Raw genomic sequence first — 22,473 nt, forward strand, 5'->3', positions numbered from 1 at the left:
CATCATATTCCCCATCCGTACTGAGACTGTTCCCTGCTCCCACCCACTATCACTACCTGATCCTCCTTCGTAAAATTCTTACGTAACTCCCCTATGCTTTCAGTCACTTGAGCCAACCCTGCACTAGGCTTCACAATGCTGGTGACCTGGTACTCACTCCCCAACACTTCCTGCAACTGCTGGCCCACACCTCTACCGTGGGAACTACCTAGCAGCAGAACCTTCTTTCTGCTAGACTTTGCAACTAACCTAGGCCTCCTAATTGCTGAGGACTGCTGCAAGTTACCTACATCTACGGCTACACGAGGCTCCTCTCCACTCAACTCTGACAGTTGGTTGTATCCATTGCATGTATGCAAAATAAAACTGTCTGAATACCTCCTCTTCCTAGATACCTTCTTGCCAACTGCCAGTTCCCACTCCCCACCACCCTTCACCCTCCTCAACCTATCTAGTTCCTCCTTTGCGTATTGTAACTGCACCTGAAGGGCACAGATCTTACGCTCCTGCTCCTCTATTAACTTGCTTCTATTACAGATTCTACATTCCCAGGAGAGGATCTCCCTAAAATGACCACTGGCTTCCCCACTGCATTCCCCTCAATGTAAATACTTTGAACAAATCCCACACCGTAATCCACTACTCACAAACCTACGACAGAGCCCACACTTTTCACTCATGGTAAAATTTTACAGTTACTGGGAAAAAAAAAAAAAAAACTATACATCTATGTTACCAAAGTTCAGTTACACCAGTAGAACTATTTAAGAACTAACAATAATGGTATCGAAATTCTCTGCTTACTAAGAAAGGAGCTACTTGTATTAATACTACTACAACACAGCAATATCACTTCTGTCATCCCTGTTGTGAAAGCCAACTCCTGGTTCTTGAGCCGGTGCATCATCTTGTTCACCTGTGTGGATCAGATACGTAAATATGCTCAAAATAATCACAAGTTATTTGTATATTAAGCTTATGTCAGTAGCATTTACAAAATTATTATAAATGTAGTAAAACAATGAAATGATATAGTTATTACTGTATGTATTTTTGTTATCCTCTAACTCCAAGTTATCTTCCACAGCGAGATTGTGTAGCACACAGCACGCTCGGATGAAGTGCACCATCTCTTTAACACTCCTCAATTTTAAGTGGTATAATTGTCCAAAACGCTGCTTCAGCAGGCCAAAGCAATGTTCTACAACACACCTGTTCTTAAGAGTGCCATATTGAAGTCACATTGCACTCTGGACAAATGCCCTGTATTTATAAATGGTGTTAATAAATTTCTGGTGCAGGGATAGGCACTGTCACCCAAAAGATGAAACCCACCACACTTTTCTTTGAGGATTTGGTAGAGTGTGGACATCCTGAACACTCTCCCGTCATGCACAGTGCCCGGATAGCCAACGAATAAGTCCCTAATCTGTTAGTTATGATCTGAAACTATTTGCAGTTGAATGGAAAAATAATTTTTCCTATTCATATATGACTGGGGAGCTTTTTGCAGACTATCAATTCTAATGTGTGTACCACTGATTGCCCCAATCTCAACCAGGCAACCCATTTCCCTGGAAATGAGCCTCAATCCCTGCTCTTTCTTCGGTGGACGGCCACTTTATAAGTTCTTTACCTAAATCACTGATGAAGTTAGTAACTCTGTATAACACATCACAGAGAAGAAATACAGATATCAAACTTATTTGTGACATTCCTGAAACCTGCAGCTATGTGGCCAGCGAACCACAAAAATATCAAGATGTGCTGCAGTGGGAGTAGTTTTCCATTTCCCCCTGCCTGTTAATTATAGTACCTGGAATTTCTAAATCTTTCACTAAGATCATCTGCCACGTGACGCCACACACAAAAATGTTCTACAAATTCACTGTCACTGTAGTGTGGCACCACGTTCTCTATATAGTTTTCGGTTCTTTGTCTCTTTTGTGGTTGGAACATTTCCAGCTCCTCGTCACTCCACAGAAAATTTGGTTCAGATGTGCTGTGCATCTGGAATAAATAGAATTAATAAATTTCATGTTTCAACCACTTGCAATTCCTCTGCACTCATCCTAGTAAAGGTGACTTCATACGAGAATAAATAAAATGCTTACCTTATAATTAATGATGATGAAGCATAATCAGCAAGAGAGCAAACCGACTGCCACAACAGCTTCCAAGAGAATGGACAGTGAAGAACATGCACATGGAGTCTGCCCCCACTTCAACTCCCATAGCTCTGCACATGTGTGAATCTGGCTGCTTGGCTGCAGAAGAAACATTTTTCTGAGTAGCGTCTGTGGAGGTGTGTGAGGTAATGGGCGAGTTGTGGCACCCTGGAAATATTCTAAGTTCGGAGTTGGCGTGGCTGCACGGGCCCCTCGGCAAGCCGGGGCTTGTCAGCAACTGCGCGGTGCCGAATAATAGCTAGAACAAGAGTGGTAGCCCCAGCGCGTGGTCCAGGCCGACCACATGGGTGGGAATTCCATGTTGACGCTATGTCGAGGAATGGGCTTCGTGTCGATGAAGGAGATTTGTATGCCGGGAGTGCCAAAGATGGCAGACATTTCACAGTTCATGTGGAAATTCATAATAGCCAGAGGAATCATGATACCTTAAAAAGAAACATGTACATTACCATTATTTGCATGACCATTCTGGTGTAATCAGATTTTCAATATCTTTATTAGTTTAAAAGTTTAGTATCTGACTGTAAATTATACGAATAGCATCCAGCAACAAGTTTCTAAAATCTAAACGGTTCATCTGATTTTGTCTATCGACATGTCTTTAGAAAGTTATTAGTGTAAACGTAAACTGGTGTAAATTACAGGCATGTAACTTGAATAGCACATGAGTTATTGGAGGTCAAAGTGGCCGATTACTATTGATCACGTCAGGTCATAAGTACTCCATAGTTACACGATAGAACAGTAGCAGCATGCTTATAAATATATTTATTTGTCTTTGTCTTTGTTTATATCTGATATATATACTATTCATGAAGAAATTGGTCGAATATTTACTGTGTTTTAGAAAGCTCAGAGGCATTAGGCTACTGGCCTACTTTTGTTTCTGTTCCTTTGAGATATGTTTGTTTAATCTGTTTATGTATTTAATAATGTGTGTTAGAGCGTGTTTATGGTCCAGACATAGGAATATTTATTTAATTTCGAGTTATTTAAATGTAAATCCAGTATTTTGTATGTGTTTCAATATGTTTGTGAGTATGCGTTGGCTTGGAGACATGGCGGGAGTGATCTAGCCAATCCCAGCACTCGTTAAGGTAGGCAACTACCAAAGTCAATGGAGAGGCTGTATGGAAATGGGGAAGGAGCATTGGGTCACGCAGAACACGAGTGAGTGCTGGACGGGAAGGCGCGACAGACAGTCACAGGAAATACTTGGAGAGGGTTGCTCAGTTTGCGTGTGGTCGCGGCTTCATGGTGCCGAATTGTGCAGTTGTGAGATTTCCATGGCTTCTTCAGTGAAGACATAGTATGCGTTTAGTAGTGAATATCTCGCGAGCTATGTTGTTGTTCATAACTAATTACGTGAAGTAGGGATCTATTGTTTCCCTGTTATTCAACTTATATTTTATTTAATTGCTCGATCATCGACACCAATAAGTGTTTTACAGTAATAAATGGCATTGTTAAAGGTACATCTGCTATCGTACTTCTCATTTAAAGTCGTTAAAATAGTAACTGCAGATTTTATTTAATTGCAATCTTTCATTTAAAAAATGTCTATGTTACATTCAAAATTCACAGTTGATGAGTGATAGGAACTTTTGACCATCCAATTCATGTGTATATTCAGTTTATATACTGTAGACTCAGCAGTATTTGGCTTGTAATGCAGCAACTACGTATCACAGCCCCTAGACAACGAAACCAGCCAAAAGTGCACTTAATAAGTGTAGAAAGTTTGTGTCAACCTCCTTCACCTGTTTTTCTGTCCTTCTACCCCCTTCCATCTTGTCCTTCCCTTGTCTGTCTCCATCTCTTCCTCCCCCCCCCCCTCCCCCTCTGCTCAGCTGTGTCCATCTGTACTTGTAGCCCCTCCAAGACATGTAAGGCAGGCTACATGTCAGTGGTAGGAAACATCTTTCTGCCTTATCTCTGAGCTTATGGGAACTACGAGGTTTTAACCTCCACAGTGCTTATTCTAATATAGCAAGCAGTATATGTACCAAATTTGACTGCAGTGGTTTAGGAAGAGTTTGCTGGATGTAAACCATGAATATTCTATACACAGGGATTCAAGAAGATATGCATATATTTTAATGTGTTATTCTACAAGTGAAACTAAAGAGAAAAGTTCATATAAACATAGGTCTGCAAATGTTTAGTTATGGAGTTAACAGCTGATAAAAGATTTTGCCTGAAATTTAGCAACCTGATAAAAGATTTTGCCTGAAATTTAGCAACTTTGCCAATATGAAGCCATCGCAAAACTGGACAAGGTTAAAGTAAAGCTTGATCTCCATTTATTTTGTTGTTATTGGTCTGGTGGATCTCATAAAACATGTCCCAGACGTGTATCTGCAGTATTTTTTCAGAACATCCAGAGAAGCAAAGATTATTATCCAGGGAAATTTGTTTACTTTCCATTAAGAATGTAGAAACGCTTATGTCATTGTTGGCAACTGCTAGTGAGTTGTTTCAGTCTTTTACCAACCTTGAAACAAGTTAGTTTTGTGTAATGTTTGGTGAAAGAACATAATAACAATAGTGTATTTAAGTGAGACTACATAGTAACTGTTGTGGTGTGGTATTAATAAAAGTAGATTATCTGACACATTCATACAGTTTCAGGTAACGTTATTATCATGATTTTTCCAAAATTAAATTCTCTACAAATTCTGTTGAAAACTTTGTGCAATTGTCCGGAATTTAAAGAACAAATTGGGCCAAGTAGTTAATAAATTAAAAATTTCATGAAATTACTTCTTTGCTTCTCTGGATGTTCTGGAAAACTACTGCAGATACACGCCTGGCACGTATGTTATTACACACATCAAAAAATTTTTTCATCACCCCAGTTCCCAGAACTTCTGACGATAGATGTAAATGTGGATATTGTATCACAGACCCAGTCCCTTTGACTGTTCAGAGATGTCACTAAACCTGCCCAAAGATGTAAACAATCATGCATGAGCAGTGCCTATTAGATGGAGAGGGTCCGACACCCGATCAGTTCCAGTCATTCCACCAGGAAGGAGGTACACTGCTTGTGTTGTCTGTAGTTCAACCATGCCTAGATGGTCAATACCGTGGTTTGATCATGTCTGCATTGTTACTTTGTGCCAGGAAGGGCTCTCAACAAGGAAAGTGTCCAGGCATCTTGGAGTGAACCAAAGCGATGATGTTCGGGCAGGAGGAGACAGACAGAGACAGAAACTGTCGACGACATGCCTCGCTCAGGCCGCCCATGGGCTGCTATTGCAGTGGATGACCGCTACCTACGGATTATGGTTTGGAGGAACCCTGACAGCAACACCACGATGTTGAGTAATGCTTCTCGTGCAGCCACAGGACGTTGTGTTACGCCACTAACTGTGCAGAATAGGCTGCGTGATGCGCAACTTCACCCCAACGTCCATGGCGAGGTCCATCTTTGCAACCACGACACCATGCAGCACAGTACAGATGGGCCCAACAACATGCCAAATGCACCGCTCAGGATTAGCATCACGTTCTCTTCAACAATGAGTTGTAGTGATTCGAGAATTTCTACATAAATTCTATAACCACTTGTCCTTCTACCTTCTGGAACACACGATATTTTAGATATGAGTGCGAGAAAGTGGAATCCTACTTACTGCGTGTCACATGTTTGTGTGTGCAGGTTGGAAATGAGTCACGGGCAGAATGTAGACGCGGCGGTCGAACTGCACCGACAAGTACTTGTTGGTCGATCCATGGAAGTTTAATGAAAGTGGACAGAAGAACCATGGAGTGTTTATGCTATGCAATTCTAATTGTGTTTTGACCATTGTTATAGTAACGTGAACAGTTGAAAACAAATCATTAAAAACTTTTGTCTTAGCCTTGGTGAAGGGAAGATGTGTATTCTGTTTCATGTCGAGAATGGACATGGTTTATAAGCCAACTTTCTCTCATATGCAACTTATTTTGTTTCTAATGCTTGGAGACATGATAGGCATATGAAACAGTATTTATTTATGTGAAGTGTGGAATTTGTAAAATGTCAGAAGTAAAATATACGTGTTAATTGAAGCAAATGAAACTTGATATGTCTACTTATTTTTATAAGTAGAAAGAGTCTTAAGAAATTCCTGTGTCTAGCAGCATACTTCGGAGAAGAAGTGAAAGAGAGTTTGCAGCGGCAGGCCAGCCAACGGGGATGTTTGGCCGAACATCTCAAGTAAGTCGTCTCGTAAAGGAAGTGGAAGGTTGCATACATACCTCAACACTTTAAATCGTCCAAACTGTTAGAACGTGGCGACCGTGACAGGACTGGAAAAACAGGAATTTTAAGACCAAAAAACGAGAAGAGAACATGTAGTAAGTTGCCATAGCAACTGAACCAAACACGACAAAGAATTTACTCTGAGACATCGGAACATGGCAGAGTATTCAAAAAAGCAGAAATTTGAATTGAGAAATAGAAGAGAAGATTCCAGATCATTTCGACTAAGAAGATCCAGAGCTGGGAGTGGATAGCCTTGCACACATCGCGGCGGCGTAGACACGGAAATCAACATGCGACACCGCTGACACCAGTTGCTGATCACTGGTGTTGACCTGCCTCCACATCTGCTCACCACCGCATCGCAAATTCTATACCAGGTGAGCGCAAAACAGAACTTTATTGTTTTAGTACAAACTGTTGAGTGAGCTTTAATAGTGTAGTAATTAAAGTTAATCTTTGAATGCTCACGAGGTCTAAAGTTTGTAAAAGTATGGATAACATACAGTAATCTGGGGAAACTTCAGAACCAGCTATGGCTATGAAAGTTACCAAAGAAGTGCCTGACTGGTCTGAGTTAGTAAATTTAATCAAAGGTCAAGGTCTGCAGTCAAATGTTCAGAATGAGACTCTAAGGAAAGAATTAAGTGCTCAATTAAATGCCCAGAGAACAGTTTTAAATACATCTTTAAGTGAAAAACTAAACTCAGTACATTCTCAATTAAATGTCCAAACAACAAATCTATGGTTGTTAAATGCTAAAATAGACTCACAGAGCAGAGAATTTAGTAATCTATGCGAAGGCATAGATGCTTTAAACACTGAATTTGACACCTTAAGTAGTAAAGTAGAGAATTTGAAATTAGATTTAAAGAATGAATTGACTAATTCCTTGACCATTCACATAAAGCAAATATTTACTGACTTCAATCAGAAACAGAATGATAATTTTCAGGATTTGACAAAAAGATTAGAATTGAATATTGAGGATAAATGTAATAGTGTAGAATCAGAGATCAATGAAAAGTTAGGATCATTTGAGAATGTGTGTAATGTTAAATTTAATGCTGTAAAGCAAGGATTAAGTACTTTGAAAGACAGTGTTGATAATTAAGATAAGTTAATGCCAATAATCCAGTCGCAAATTACATGGGTAGATAATGTGGAAAGGAAATTCAAAGAGAAATTAGTGAACTCCGACATCATAAATGTAAGTGGTATGGAGGAACAGGTGGAGGAAATGATAGATTGAATAGTTGCCACGAGAGTAACATCCGGGAACGTATCTCCTATTCTATCTTCAGACCTTAGTGATACTAAGAAGGATATAGATGACCTGTGGAAAGAATTCAAGCTTTTCCAGGATAAAGTAGGCAAAAGGGTAACTTCACCTAATGTGGTATTAACTAGTGATGTAAAAACTGATCCACAATGGGAGCTAATTCAGGATTATCCAGGCAATTCCCTAAATTCAAGCCCAATGGAGAAGTACATCCAACCCATTTCTTGAAAAGATTCAACCAAGCTTTGCCAAAGAATTGGGAAGATTCTAAAAATATTCAATTTGCTGTAGGTTATCTACTTGGGGAGGCATCAGAATGGGGTACTGTGAATATTGAGAACTTTTCGTCTTGGGGAGACTTCCAGAAGAAATTTAAAGAGAAATACTGGTCTGCTAGTGTGCAAGAAAAATTAATATCAGATCTTTGGAACCCAAAATACTACAATAATACTTGGGGTACTATGAGGAAGTATTTTGATTGGCATCTAACATGGGTGAAGTATTTAGATAAGTTGATGGAGGAAGAAGGGTTGGTAAGAATTTTAATTAGACGATTACCCATCTATGCAAGAAAAGACATAGTATCTAGTGGTTGTAGAGGAGTTGTTATCTTTCGTTGATGTACTAGGTGCCATAAATAAGGACCATAAATAATGAAACTTTAAACCAAGGGCAAAATTCAAACTATAAAATAAATACAGGAAATAATTTCAAAAGCATGAAGTGAACCTCTCTAAAGAGCACCAATATAATAAGCAGAATTGTAATGACAATTATCAAAAGAAGCATCCACCTGCAAATTTAGATCCAGTAACTTCTCAGAATTTGTACCAAGTAACAATAGAATACCGAATGGTAAAGTAATATCTCAGTTTGGTAACCAACCTGTAATTAGTAATGAGGAGGAAAACATGGTGCAATCTGGATCCAGGGCCGGGGCCCAGGTCATGGAGATACACTAGGAGGCCTGATTCATTATAAGCATGTTAATTTCACGCACAGAATACCTACAAAGGAATGGTTGCTGCTTGAAGAATCATGCTTAGTTACTAACAATCCACAACCTGTAATAGCAGGGACTGTGGAGACTTCTGAAGTTAACATATTTATAGACTCAGGAAGTGAGGTGAGGTATCATATCTAACACATTATTTAACTTATTACAGACTAAACAGAGCTTACCATTATTGCAACTGGAGTTTACATAGTTGGTATAACAGGAACAAAAAGTAAAGTTGTGAAACACAAAACCCAAGTGAACTGCAGCATTGGAAATATATTATTTCATCAAACGCTCTTAATAGTAGACAATATTAATAGAGATGTATTATTTGATTTAGATTGGTTATTAGAATTTAAAGTTATCTTAAACTATGAGGAAAATCTTTGGTTTGGTAAAGGGGACAGTAGATGTTCAATACCATTCGAAGAGTCCATTTGTGACAGACAACTACGTTGTAAAACAAACAAGTGAGTGTCAGTGCTTGCGATTAACAGCTACAGCACAATTGTCACCAAAGAGCCATAATGTAGATCCAGGAACACATCGAACTAATACCCAAGACAAGATTAGTGAATCCCTAATATTAGCCGAATAACGAAGACGTGATTTATATAAAATTTTAATGGAGTATGAAGTAGTGTTCTCCGACTGTCCCGGCAACATCAGCAACTATATTTAAATTAAAAACCAAAGATGACTCCATTCTACTGTAAGCCGTATCCAATACTGGTAAGTTTGAAGGAAGTAGTTAGAGATGAAATCAATAAGATGATTGATAATAATATTATAGAATGAAGTTCTAGCGTCATGAATAATCCATTGGTTGTGGTAAAGAAAGCTACAGGCAGAGTACGATTAGTATTAGACGCTCGTACATTGAATCGGCATATAGAGACAGAGAGAGACCGATCAATTAATATTGACGAATTGTTATCCAAATTTTGAAAGGCAAGGTTCTTTAGCATGATGGATTTGACTGTGGGATATTGGCAAATAAAATTACACCCAGAATCCAAAAAATATACAGCATTTTTGTTTGATGGTGAATCATATCATTTCAATGTATTACCATTTCGACTTAATATCTCAGTGTCTGTCTTTATATGTAAGCTAGATGAAGCGCTAGGGAGAGATTCGTTAAAGAATTTGATAATCTGTGTAGACAATATCCTAATAATATCAGCTACTTGGGAAGAACGTTGTCAAACCTTGTGTGAGACTTTGAAAATATTTTTAAAAAAAGGCATTACGATAAAGTTGTCTAAATCGTTTTTTGCACACCAAGAACTTAAATTCTTAGGTCATATTGTAGGGGTAGAGGAAATTGGACTGGACTCAGATCACAAAAAAGCTAATAAGGAATGTCCACATCCTAAAAATGTAAGACAGCTAAAAGGGTTTATAGGTATGGCCTGATACTATAGGTTGTATGTAAGAGGGCAAGAACTGAATGACCCAAACATTTTACATTTACTGAGAAAGGGAGTACCATGGATTTGGGATCAAGAGGCAAATGATGGGTTTGAAGACGTTAAAATAGCGCTTGTTGAATCAGCCATATTACATCATCTCGTTATGGGCGAACCGTTTAAAATTTCGATGGATGCATCTGATTACGGTATTTCCGCCAAACTTTTCCAAGGAGAGTGGGATCCAAATAATGTAGAACACAAGACTATAGTCTTTGCAAGTCGTAGCCTAAATAAGCATGAATTAAATTATACTGCTACTGAAAAAGAACTATTGGCAATAGTATGGAGTATTCAAAAATTTCAAACACTGGTATGGGGATCAGAAATCCATGTTTACACTGATCATTAAGCTCTATTGTTTCTAACGAGTAGTCTATTATTACACAGTAGGTTAACATGATTGATGCTTTTCCTACAGGAATAAGATATTAGGATACAATATGTAAAAGGTTCCGAGAATATCGTACCTGATGCTTTGTCTAGGTTGGATAACCTAGACAAAGCATCAGGAATGGAAGAATTAAAACATACGAAAGGACACAGCATTATTTTTGCAATTAATTTTATGTCAGCAGAATATCCGAACATCAGAGTAAAAGATATGGCTCAAAGAATAACAGAAAATATCCATCATGATTCCTGTTTTACAGAAATATTCTCTATGTGTATCCAGAACTCCTTACCTCCTAATCAAGTAGGAAAATGGAAAATAATAGGTCATAATTTGTTGTGGAGAGACAGTGCAACATCACAATGTTGGTGCTTATGCATTCTGAAGGTAATGGAAGATGCACTTGTGTGGTATGTTGATACAGGATTTGGACACTTCGGAATCAAAAAGTGTATAGTCCGTATGAATAAGTTTTATTATTTTAAGAAGCTAGCGCATAAAATAGCATCTTTAATTAGAACCTGTGAAATCTATCAGAAAGTGAAAGAGAGTAATACTCATGTGAAATACAAAATGTAACCTATTATTCCTAAGTCGTTACACAATCTCACAGCAGCAGATTTTTTTGGACTGATTCCAAAAGGAAAGGCAGGAGTATCAAACATTTTGGTGATCATAGAGTGCTGGTCGAAATATGTTAAACTATATCCTATCAAAAGAGCAAATACGCAGCCAGTTACAAACTGTTTACAACAATACTTTCTGGAAGTAGGTAAATCAAAACAGTTTCTTACGGATAATGGACCACAATTCGTGAGTAACAAATTTAAAGAATTCCTAGTATGGGAAGGTATTTGACAAGTTTTGATATCTAATTATAACCCATCATCAAACCCATGTGAAAGGGTAATGAAAGAAATTGGAAAGTAATGCCATACTTACTATTATGAAAAGCATACTTTGTGGGCAAAAAAAATTAGAGACTTTGAACTTATCCTCAATGAATTACCACATTTATCAATGGGACTGACACCATTAGAAGTTATAGGTAAACCATTTACAGGAGAACCTCTAATTAAATGTTTTAATTGGCCTGAACAACCGAGTGTCAATTACAAAGTGAATCAGGAAATAGTTTTTAAAAGTAAGCATAATGAAAGGGCTATAGAACCTCAACACCACGTCGATAACCTGGTTCTCATAAAACAACATCTTCAAAACTCAACGCTAAAGAAGGAGACTCATAAATTTTTTAAGAAATATGAAGGACCATACCGGGTACAAACAGTGATCCATCTTACGACCTTATTTTTAGTAGATCCTACAACTGAGTCAGAGAAAGGGAAGTACAATGTAAAAGATGTGGTGTTGTTAATCCCCAGGAATGTTAACGTTCTGAGTTAATGGGCGGAGTGACAAATGCCGGATCCCGAGTTGTTTCTTCCAAAATAGTTTTCTCGCACTGAATTCCTTTCAGATCTTAAACTATTCTGTCATCTGCCCCCCAGGGACGTTAACATTCTAAGTGAATGAGCGGAGTGATGACCGCCAGATCCTGAATTGTTTTCAATGTTTCTTCCAAAATAGTTTTCCTGCACCGAATTCCTTAAAATCTTAAACTATTCTATCATCCCACACTCTGAGATACTATGGGAAAAAAGAAAAATTGTACCAGCTAGGATTTGTGATTTTGTCATCCACAATTCTTCCTGGTGGGGCATTTCCTTCTTTCAGGAACAACCTTGTATTTATTCTTTCTGTCACTATGATTACAGATAGCTTGAAAGCTGCAGAATCATATACTTCCTGCAGGCTCTGCTTCAACTAGGCCACCTCATGTTCAAAAACTTAATGCAACTGTCCGTCTCTCACACCATCACGATACAGGAATACTCGCTGTGGAAGAGAACCGTGGTTCATTTGCAGGTATTTTTGCACAGCTTTTATGATATTGATTGTTATTTCATTTGACAGCTCTTCATCTGAAGCATGTGGTGCAACTGCACTAAAGTATTTAGACATTTGTTTGTCCAAGGAAGCCACTAGAGCTCCATATGAACACGATCTGCTTGTCTTGTCGTGACAAACATAAAACACAATTATACCTTACCACTGAGCGGTATCTCCACAATCTAGGATATACTGCTAACTTTACAATTTATCTGAATTGCAACTTTGGTTGCAATGGATATCACACATTTCGAGGCAAAATTTTGGCCAGTATGACCTGTGTAGGAATGGCTCAGTCAATGCAACATTTTTTTTTTTTTATTGCACCGCATACCACTGGCAGCTCGCTGAAGTGTTTGCACAAATGATCCTGCATCCTTCATACATCTGGGACTTATAATAGCCCAATTCTTTAAAGTGCAACACACAAACATTGAATTTGACTGTAATTACCTCATCCAATCCGCATCATGACGTGCATCATACTTGATATTAGTGGCCTGTATTATTTTTTCTTGAAGTAAAATTCTACCTTATACATCAACCAAACTTCTCCCTAGCTTCATGTTCCATTCAGTTAGGCTGCTAACAACCTCTGGTTCCCAATACAATCTCTTGTTGAACTAAAGAATCATCTGTATAAGTGCTTCTGGCGCTACTCTTGTGTGCTCTGTAGGAGCACGCACGAGGTGGAAATTTGCATGCATGTCATCACTGACCCCCGTCATTTGTCACAACTCTGGGACAAGATATATTAAGTCCGCCTGGGTAGCTCTTCTCTCACGTGGTTTCGATCTTGACACCAACAGAGGCCGGTGATCTCCGTGTATATTTAGTTGAAACAGTATTTGTATGTAATCTCTTCACCAATTTTCTTTGCAAATCTGTGTGTAATGGTCGTGGTGAAATCAATATCATCAATTTTGTATGTGCTATTGGTGTAAGGTGTCATTACGATTACTCCAACAATGGTTATTCTTTAAAGTAGCCCGGTAATACCTTTATTTGTCACATATTTCTGTGAAAATATGGAGAACTGTGTCGTGGAGAACCGTGTCCTGGCGCATAACTTTGAAATTAATTTCTGAATTCATGAGAATACTATTCTCATGCTGGATGTAATATAACTGGACCAAAGTTCCAATTTATACTCCTTGACACATTTTTTTTAGAGAACTGAAGGGAATATTACGTTAGTAGAAAATATAATATTGTCGCAGAAGAAGCTGAGAAGCACCGTGGTGTAGTGGTTATGATAATAAACTGTTGCACGAAGAGTCATGAGTTCAAAACTCACCTGGACTGTACAATTTTAATTTCTATATTCAGATCGAGTACATTCTAGAAGTATCCACAAATGTCAAGCATCATTGTACTGGAATGTTCTGTAGTTTTATATATACCGTATGTGTTCTGGCAGGAGGCAGTTTGCTCCTCGCTCTTTTATGTTCAAGTGCTGAATAAACCTTCGTTAAGTGAAGTTAGTGTTCATGGTTCATCTAATTACACTGTCTTCTACATAACAATATTGTGTGACTAATTAAACAACTGTGATACTATAGTGTATAATTTTCTACTTTGTACAGAATAATTTATATATTTTATGAGATGTGAGATGCCCTGCTTAACCCGCAGAACAGGACAAGTAGTTTAAATTGTGGAAAGGGGCCAAAATAAGCGGCTGTCAGTTACACTCAAACATACAACTTTATTTATTAGAACAAACATTACAAGAGCCAAGAAAATTAAAAAAAAAAAAAAAAAAAAAAAAAAACCACCTCATTAATTTTTGGAACTTAATTACCAGCTGAATGCGCCATACAATCACATGCCTTAAGGGCAAGACCACTTTAAAATTGGCTAAAAGCCAATAACTTAAGACTCAAACCAAAATCAGAAATCAAAAGGCAGAAGGCTTTATTGTAAATCAGTTCTTTCAGTTAGGCTGAAGGCCCAAACAATCTTATGCCTTAAGGGCAGCAAAAGAATCTTAATTTAAAAATCGGCTAGAAGCCATACAAATACAAACAACAAGAAGAAATAAGAAAAGGCAGTACATCCAACAGCGCTCAGAAGTATCCAAGGATTGGCCTGGAATTCAAACACTAATGCTCACTTAGGTGAGACAGGCAGTCGGCCCAACCATTCTCGATCCGACGACAACCCAACCGACAGACAGTCAACGGACTCACCGACAAGATAACTTCCGCTCCACCTAACCAGCATGCAACAGGGAGTTCAATGGAACACTGTAGAAGATATTGGCACCCACAACCAATTATAAGTTGAGCCGTCACACTACACACCCTGCGACAACACGATGAGGAAAACACACAGCTTGAATTTACGTCAATGGCCAGGGGAGGTAACCGGAATGCCACAAGGCAGTAGAGTCCACTGGTGCACTTCAGTTCAAAATAACCAAGTACAGTTAAACTCCACTGGAGGGTGGCTAAAATTTGCCAACTTGAAAACACACGTTGAACAACAAACGTTTTATTAAAATCGGGTACCCCAAGAACCGGAGGATTGGCATTGCTGCCTTAATGTGCTCAAAGGCAGCCTCTTGGGCAGGTCCCCATTCAAAATGCACGCCCTTCAGGCATAACTGATTTAAAGGTACCGGCAACTGAGCAAAATTGGGAACAAAACGCCTAAAGTAATTTGCCATGCCTATGAATTTAGCAATTCTCCGCTTAGCAGTAGGCAGAGGCAAAGCCCGTAAGGCTTTAGTTTGCTCTTGGTCAATGCGAATACTCTGACCCGACACTATATGACCTATGAAAGGTACCTGCTGCTTGGCTAGTGTCATATTACTAGGCTTAATGGTCAGCCTGGCTCTCTGTAATCTCAAAAGAACTTGCTGGATATGCTCCAAATGTTCCTCAAACGAACGACTATAGATAACCAAGTCGCCCAAATAATTATACACACAGACTTCAAGTCACCAAGGATATTATCCAACAAATGAGTAAGCACAGCCACTCCCGTCGCTAGCCCAAAAGGAACTCTGTTAAACTCAAACAAGTTCCAATCAGTACAAAATGCGGTAAAATGTTTACATTCTTCAGCCAATGGAATCTGATAATAGGCCTCATTCAAATCAATGACCATAAACCAATTAGCGCCAGCAAACCAAGTAAAAGAATTATGCAGATCAGGTAGGGGTACTGATTCAAGGACAACTTAAGCATTCAATCAGTGGTAGTCAACCACAGGTCTGAAATCACGCCCCTGATCTTTAGGTACAAGAAATATTAGGGAAGCATAAGCGGATGTAGAAGGCCTAATAACTCCTTGTTGGAGCACCTGAGATATTTTAGCCTTGAGTATCTTCACCTTAGGGGGTGAGAGGTGGTATGGAGACTGCCTAACTGGAATATTGTCGGACAGACGGATATGATAATCAAAAATGTTAGTAACACCCAGGTCATCACTAAGGAGCTGGGGAAAACTGTGCAACAAATCCCATAACTGAGAAGGCTCATGGGGCAAGAGATGGGCTAGATCAAACTCGTTAGCTACGGCCTCAACGGCCAATGCCCCGACAGTTCGATGCTCAATAGGTTTAGCGCATTCACAAAGGCCAAACTTCTCTCCAGGGGTGAACTTAAAGGAGAAGGTGTGTCCGGAATAATCCAAGACCAACCACGTTTTATTGATGAAATCACACCCCAAAATTAGATTAAAGGGCAGTTCCTTAACCAAGGCTACGGACATAGGCCAGAAAAAATCGCCAACCGATATATTCCCCCGGACCCAACCATACAGAGGCAACACCCGGCCCCTGACATCTCTGCACTGGCAAAGGGACCAACCTAAGTTTCGTAAGATGCCCAAATTCCAAAAACCACTCGAAGCTCAATAATGAAAAGGAACTACCAGAATCCAATAGTGCACAAACCGGTTCACCACCTGCCTGAGAACAAACATAAGGCGGGGGTGGGGGTGGGGAGTGAGGGGTGAGGGGGTGGGGGTGGGGGTGAGAGAGTGACCACCCGAGTACGCCAAGGTCTGAAAGCTCGAACCTGAGTTCGTGGCCCAATGCGGCGTTATCTATTGGCTCTGGGTGCATGAGGCCGAACACGAGCATACCAAATGAGCCATACTGCCGCACCTGAAAGAACGCTGGTTTTTCCTTTTGATAACTTCAGTAGATGTAGATACTCCGGAATCAGTGCCGACGTCTCGCCCCTTAACATCGTGACATACATGGTTTTCAAGTGGTAATTTGGATGCTGCTATGACCACATCATGGAGCTCTTCCCAGGCTGAAGGCTGCTTGTGGAAGACAAAATGTGACTTATCCTCAGCACTCATTCCCCTAAGGATGATAGAAACAAATTCTTGTTCAGGTAAATCAATTAGCAAGGCCAAAGAGGCTGTCTGAACTCTATCGACATTCTGATGTAACTGCTCCCCACCCCACTGCACTTTCGAAATGCAACGACACTCAAGCTGTTTACACACCGCGGTGGTCAACCTTTGCCTAATTACAAGCTCCCTTAATTACTGCAAAGAAAGCCCCTCTGCCATGGCTCGCGAGAAGAGGTTCTGCAACTCGCCTCTAGCTAACAGGTACAACGACGACAAAATTACTTGGTGCAGAATGTGAAAGGTGGCGTCATGTTGTTCTAGGTGAACCAATAACCACAATAATTTTTCCACCTGATCATGTCGCTCCACCAACAACTCAGTAATATCTCGGAAGAAATAGACCAGAGGATTAGGCAACTTGGCAAACACAGCATCTAACTTGACAGAGGATGTAACAGTACCACCCCCGGGCTGGTTCTCACCCTCTCCCTGACAGCGCAAGACCCTATCTTTAACCTTCCTCCCATCCAACTCCAAACACGTAAGCTTAAACTGTAATGCGCTCACCAAAGTTCCCAACTCAATGGTTAATTTTTTGTGATGATCTTCCAAATCTAATGTGCTTAAATCCAATTAGTTAAATGCATTAACTGTGTGCGCACCCTATGCAGCTGACTGTCACTAGGTTGGGTTACCTCCAAAAGACAGGTAGTGTCCTCAAGGCCTTTAAAAGCCTCAAACAAAAATTCAATTGCCGCTCCTGTCTCACCCACCACTACCAACGTGATGTCAACCGGCTGAAGAACAGCAGCGCGCAAAGAGGCTACCAATTCTGGAACATTGTCCTCAATGGATTGGCGCCTTATTGCCAACTCGTAAATAAGGTGGTCCTTTCTGAGCAGCCCGATCCCCGGACACTGTCTGACTGTCATTATGATAATCACCTGAAACAAGTAACAGCCAAAACAATATGGTGCTACAGAACACAAATGAAACAAGAGTGAAACTGACAGCGAATAGAAAGGGAAGCACAAACGCAACCATGCTCTGCTACCAGTGAGACGCCCTGCTTAACCCGCAGGACAGGACAGGTAGTTATAATTGTGGAAAGGGGCCAAAATAAACGACTGTCAGTTACACTCAAACATACAACTTTATTTATTTGAACAAACATTACAAGAGCCAAGAAAATTAAAAATAAAAAAACACTGCATTAATTTTTGGAACTTAATTGCCGGCTGAATGCGCCATACAGTCTCATGCCTTAAGGGCAAGACCACTTTAAAATCGGCTGAAAGCCAATAACTTAAGACTCAAACCAAAATAAGAAATCAAAAGGGAAGGCCTTATCTTAAATCAGTTCTTTCAATTAGGCTGAAGACTCAAAGCATCTGACACCTTAAGAGCGAAACAAATTTAATTTAAAAAAATTGGCTGAAGGCCCATCACTTAAGACTCAAACCAAAATAAATTTTACTTTAAAACAGTTCTTTAAATTAGGCTGAAGGCCCAAACAATCTTATGCCTTAAGGGCAGCAAAAGAACCTTAATTTAAAAATCAGCTAGAAGCCATACAAATACAAACAACAAGAACAAATAAGAAAAGGCAGTACATCCAACAGCGCTCAGAAGTTTCCGAGGGTCGGCCTGGAATTCAAACACTAATGCTCACTTAGGTGAGACAGGCAGTCGGCCCAACCATTTTCAATCCGATGACAACTCAACCGATAGACAGTCAACGGACTCACCGACAAGATAACTTCTGCCCCACCCAACCAGCACACAACAGGGAGTTCAATGGAACAATGTAGAAGATATTGGCACCCACAACCAATTATATGTTGCGCCATCAAACTACACACCGTGCTGGACTACGACAACACGATGAGGAAAATACACTGCCTGAATTTACGTCAATGGCCAGCGCAGGTACCCGGAACGTTAACAGCCACAAGGCAGAAGATTCCACTGGCGCACTTCAATTCAAAATAACCAAGTACAGTTAAACTCCACCGGAGGGTGGCTAAAATTTGCCAACTTGAAAACACACGTTGTTGCTTGCGGGTATGTCCCAACAGCCAACAACGAAATCCATATGACACAATGTGAACAGTCGTGACTTGCTGGTAGATTAAGTCAAAACTCAACTTTTGTGTCCAGGATCGGTGAGCTACAGACCTCAAGTGTGCCTGATTCTTCACCATTTGCCGTTGCCATAGGGTTGCTAAGATTTCCTTCGGGGACCTCAAGGGTGAAGGTGGGAATCTCCATTCTGTAGGAGACGATTTAACCCCAAACCTCCTCTGGTATCTCACCCAAGTACCTGAGAGGTAGGGATGCAACAGAATAGAGGTGATCAAATCGTGCGCAAAGAGAGACCAAAAGCATGTAAATTAGTGGAATAACTGTAAAGCAGTAGTGGGCAGTGGGTAGACAAGGAAGAGGTGTGAGCAAAGAAAGAGAACATAAGCTAGAGTGGAATTAATTGTGATAGTCATTTAAGAAAAGTCAGTGTAATTAATACTCTGAGGAATTGATGGATTGTAGGATAGTGGGACTTAAATAGTGTATGTAGACATATTATCTATAGAGAGTATAGAATTTGAGAAGTAGAGGAGGGCTCTAGGGAGTAAAGGATGTATGAAAAAGTGAATGCGAAGTGTAGAATAGATTTGTAGCTTTACGAGGGCATACTTAATTATAGCATACATAGGCCCATATACTGGTGTAATGAAACATAAAGCCTACTCAGAAAAGATAAGGGGGTCGTACCCAGCATTTACTAAATAAAGGACAGGTGTACCTACGTGGAGATAGGTCGACCTATGGCCTAAAAAATAGGAATGTTTTATAAAGGGACATACCTACCAAAATGAAGTGCTCTCATAAGGTCAACCCATAGGCAAGGTATAGGTACTGATCCTAGGAGAAAGGGACAGTATCGTGACAAAAGTCACAAAATTTTATAGGAATTATTCTGGGAAGTATGAATTCTATGCACAACTAGCATTATTATTTTTAATTTAAATAAATGAGTGTCAAAAGAACACTTTCATTGCGCCCAGAGTTCCTCCAAACTGCAAGCTACAAACTAGTACAAAGAATGAGAGCAGAAAATAGAATACTCAAGTGTCATGAACACCGGAAGTTTACGATTGGAAATAAAGAAAAGTCTCACAATTCCTGAATACTAGTCAAGCTTACTAAATCACAAATGAATACTCATATCTCGATATCAAAGTAAAGTGAGAATAAAATAAAGAAACACTCAGTTAAAGATTGTTCTAGAGAAAATAAAGGGTTGTTATTGAAGTGGAACATGTATATATAAACCTATGAAGAAATGTAAAATATTATCATGTGTGATATTATGTACATAATTATTATGTATAAAATATCACATCTGGGGGGGGGGGGGGGGGATATGTAGTGATTCGAGAATTTCTGCGTAAATTCTAGAACCACTCGGCCTTCTACTGTCTCGAACACACGATATTTTAGATAGGAGTGCGAGAAAGTGGAATCCTACCTACTGCACGTCACATGTATGTGTGTGCAGGTTGGAAATGAGTCTCGAGCAGAACGTAGACGTGGTGGTTGAACTGCACCGACAAGTACTTGTCAGTTGATCCATGGAAGTTTAGTGAAAGTGGACAGAAGAAACATGGAGCGTTTATGCTACTCTGTTCTAATTGTGTTTTGACCATTGTTATAGTAACGTGAATAGTTGAAAACGAACCATTAAAAACCTTTGTCTTAGCCTTGGTGAAGGGAAGACATCTATTCTGTTTCATGTTGAGAATGGACATGGTTTTTAAGCCAACTTTCTCTCATATGTAACTTATTTTGTTTCTAATGCTTGAAGACACGATAGGCTTACAAAACAGTATTTATTTATGTGAAGTGCGGAATTTGTAAAATGTCAGAAGTTAAAATATACATCGTTAATTGAAGCAAATGAAACTTGGTATGTCTACTTATTTTTATAAGTAGAAAGAGTCTTAAGAAGTTCCTGTACCTAGCAGCATACTTCGGAGAAGAAGTGAAAGAGAGTTTGCAGCAGCAGGCCAGCCAGCAGGGAAGTTTGGCCGAACATCTCAAGTAAGTCGTCTCGTAAAAGAAGTGGAAGTTTGCATACATACTTCAACACTTTAAGTTGTCCAAACCGTTAGAGAGTATCGCATATGCCTTCAACCAGACAATTGTCGTAGACATGTCTGGAGGGAACCCTGTCAGGTTGAATGCCTTAGAGGCACTGTGCAGCAAGGTGGAGGTTCCCTGCTGTTTTGGGGTGGCATTACGTGGGGCCGACGTACGCCACTGGTGGTCATGGAAGGTGCTGTAACGGCTGTACAATACGTGAATGTCATCCTCCAACTGGTAGTGCAATCATATCGGCAGCATATTGGCGAGGCATTCATCTTCATGGACGACAATTCACGCCCCAATTGTGCACATCTTGTTAATGACTTCCTTCAGGATAACAACATCACTCGACTAGAATGGTCAGCATGTTCTCCAGACATGAACTCTATCGAACATGCCAGGGATAAATTGAAAAGGGCTCTTTATGGACGATGTGACCAACGAACCCCTCTGAGGGATCTACGCCGAATCGCCATTGAAGAGTGGGATAATCTGGACCAACAGTGCCTTGATACACTTGTGGATAGTATGCCACAATGAAGACAGGCATGCATCAATGCTAGAGGATATGCTACAGGGTATTAGAGGTACCGGAATGTACAGCAATCTGGACCAGCACCTCTGAAGGTCTCGCTGTATGGTGGTACAACATGCGATGTGTGGTTTTCATGAGCAATAAAAATGGCGAAATGACGTTTATCTCTATTCGAATTTTCTGTACAGGTTCCGGAACTCTCGGAACCAAGGTGATGCAAAACATTTTTTGATGTGTGTAGATTCACCAGATTAGTAACAACATCACAAATGGAAATCATGCTTTACTTTAACCTCATACAGTTTTGCAATGGCTTCATATTAGCGAACTTGCTAAATTGCAGGCAAAATCTTTTTTAGCCGTAACTCCGTAACCAAACATTTGCGGACCTATGTTTACAAGAACTTTTTTCTTTAGTTTTAGTTGTAGAATAACATATTAAAATATTTGCATACCTTCATGAATCACCCTGTATGTAAGGAAGGACAAGTGTCTCCATCACAAAATTGAAATAAAAACTTTTTGGATTACTACCTACTCGTACCATTTACATGCTGACTGACCAAGTGACCAGAGCGTTATTGCTCTTGTTTTCATTGAGATAACTACTGTTATAGGTTTTTTACCATTACTCTAAGTATTGGGAAAGAGAACTGATAGCTACTCAGCGGTGCTTACTTGTATAAGTGGTCTTAAAGTGACTGTAAATTTTGCAGCTCCTGTTAAAAGGTAAAATGTATTTTAATATAAATGTATGAAGTTTATTTAAACTTCTGGACGGCACATCATGTGATGACACACTCCATAGGACTATGCCACACAGTAAAGTATTGCGACATGCTCATTGAGACAGTTGGATTTACACTGTAGTTAGTGGCGGAAGATGCAAAACTGACACTGTGATGTTCAGGCAAAGAAAATGAACACAACTGAATAATT

Source organism: Schistocerca piceifrons, chromosome 7 (genome assembly GCF_021461385.2).
Source record: "Schistocerca piceifrons isolate TAMUIC-IGC-003096 chromosome 7, iqSchPice1.1, whole genome shotgun sequence".
Taxonomy (NCBI): Eukaryota; Metazoa; Arthropoda; class Insecta; order Orthoptera; family Acrididae; genus Schistocerca; species Schistocerca piceifrons.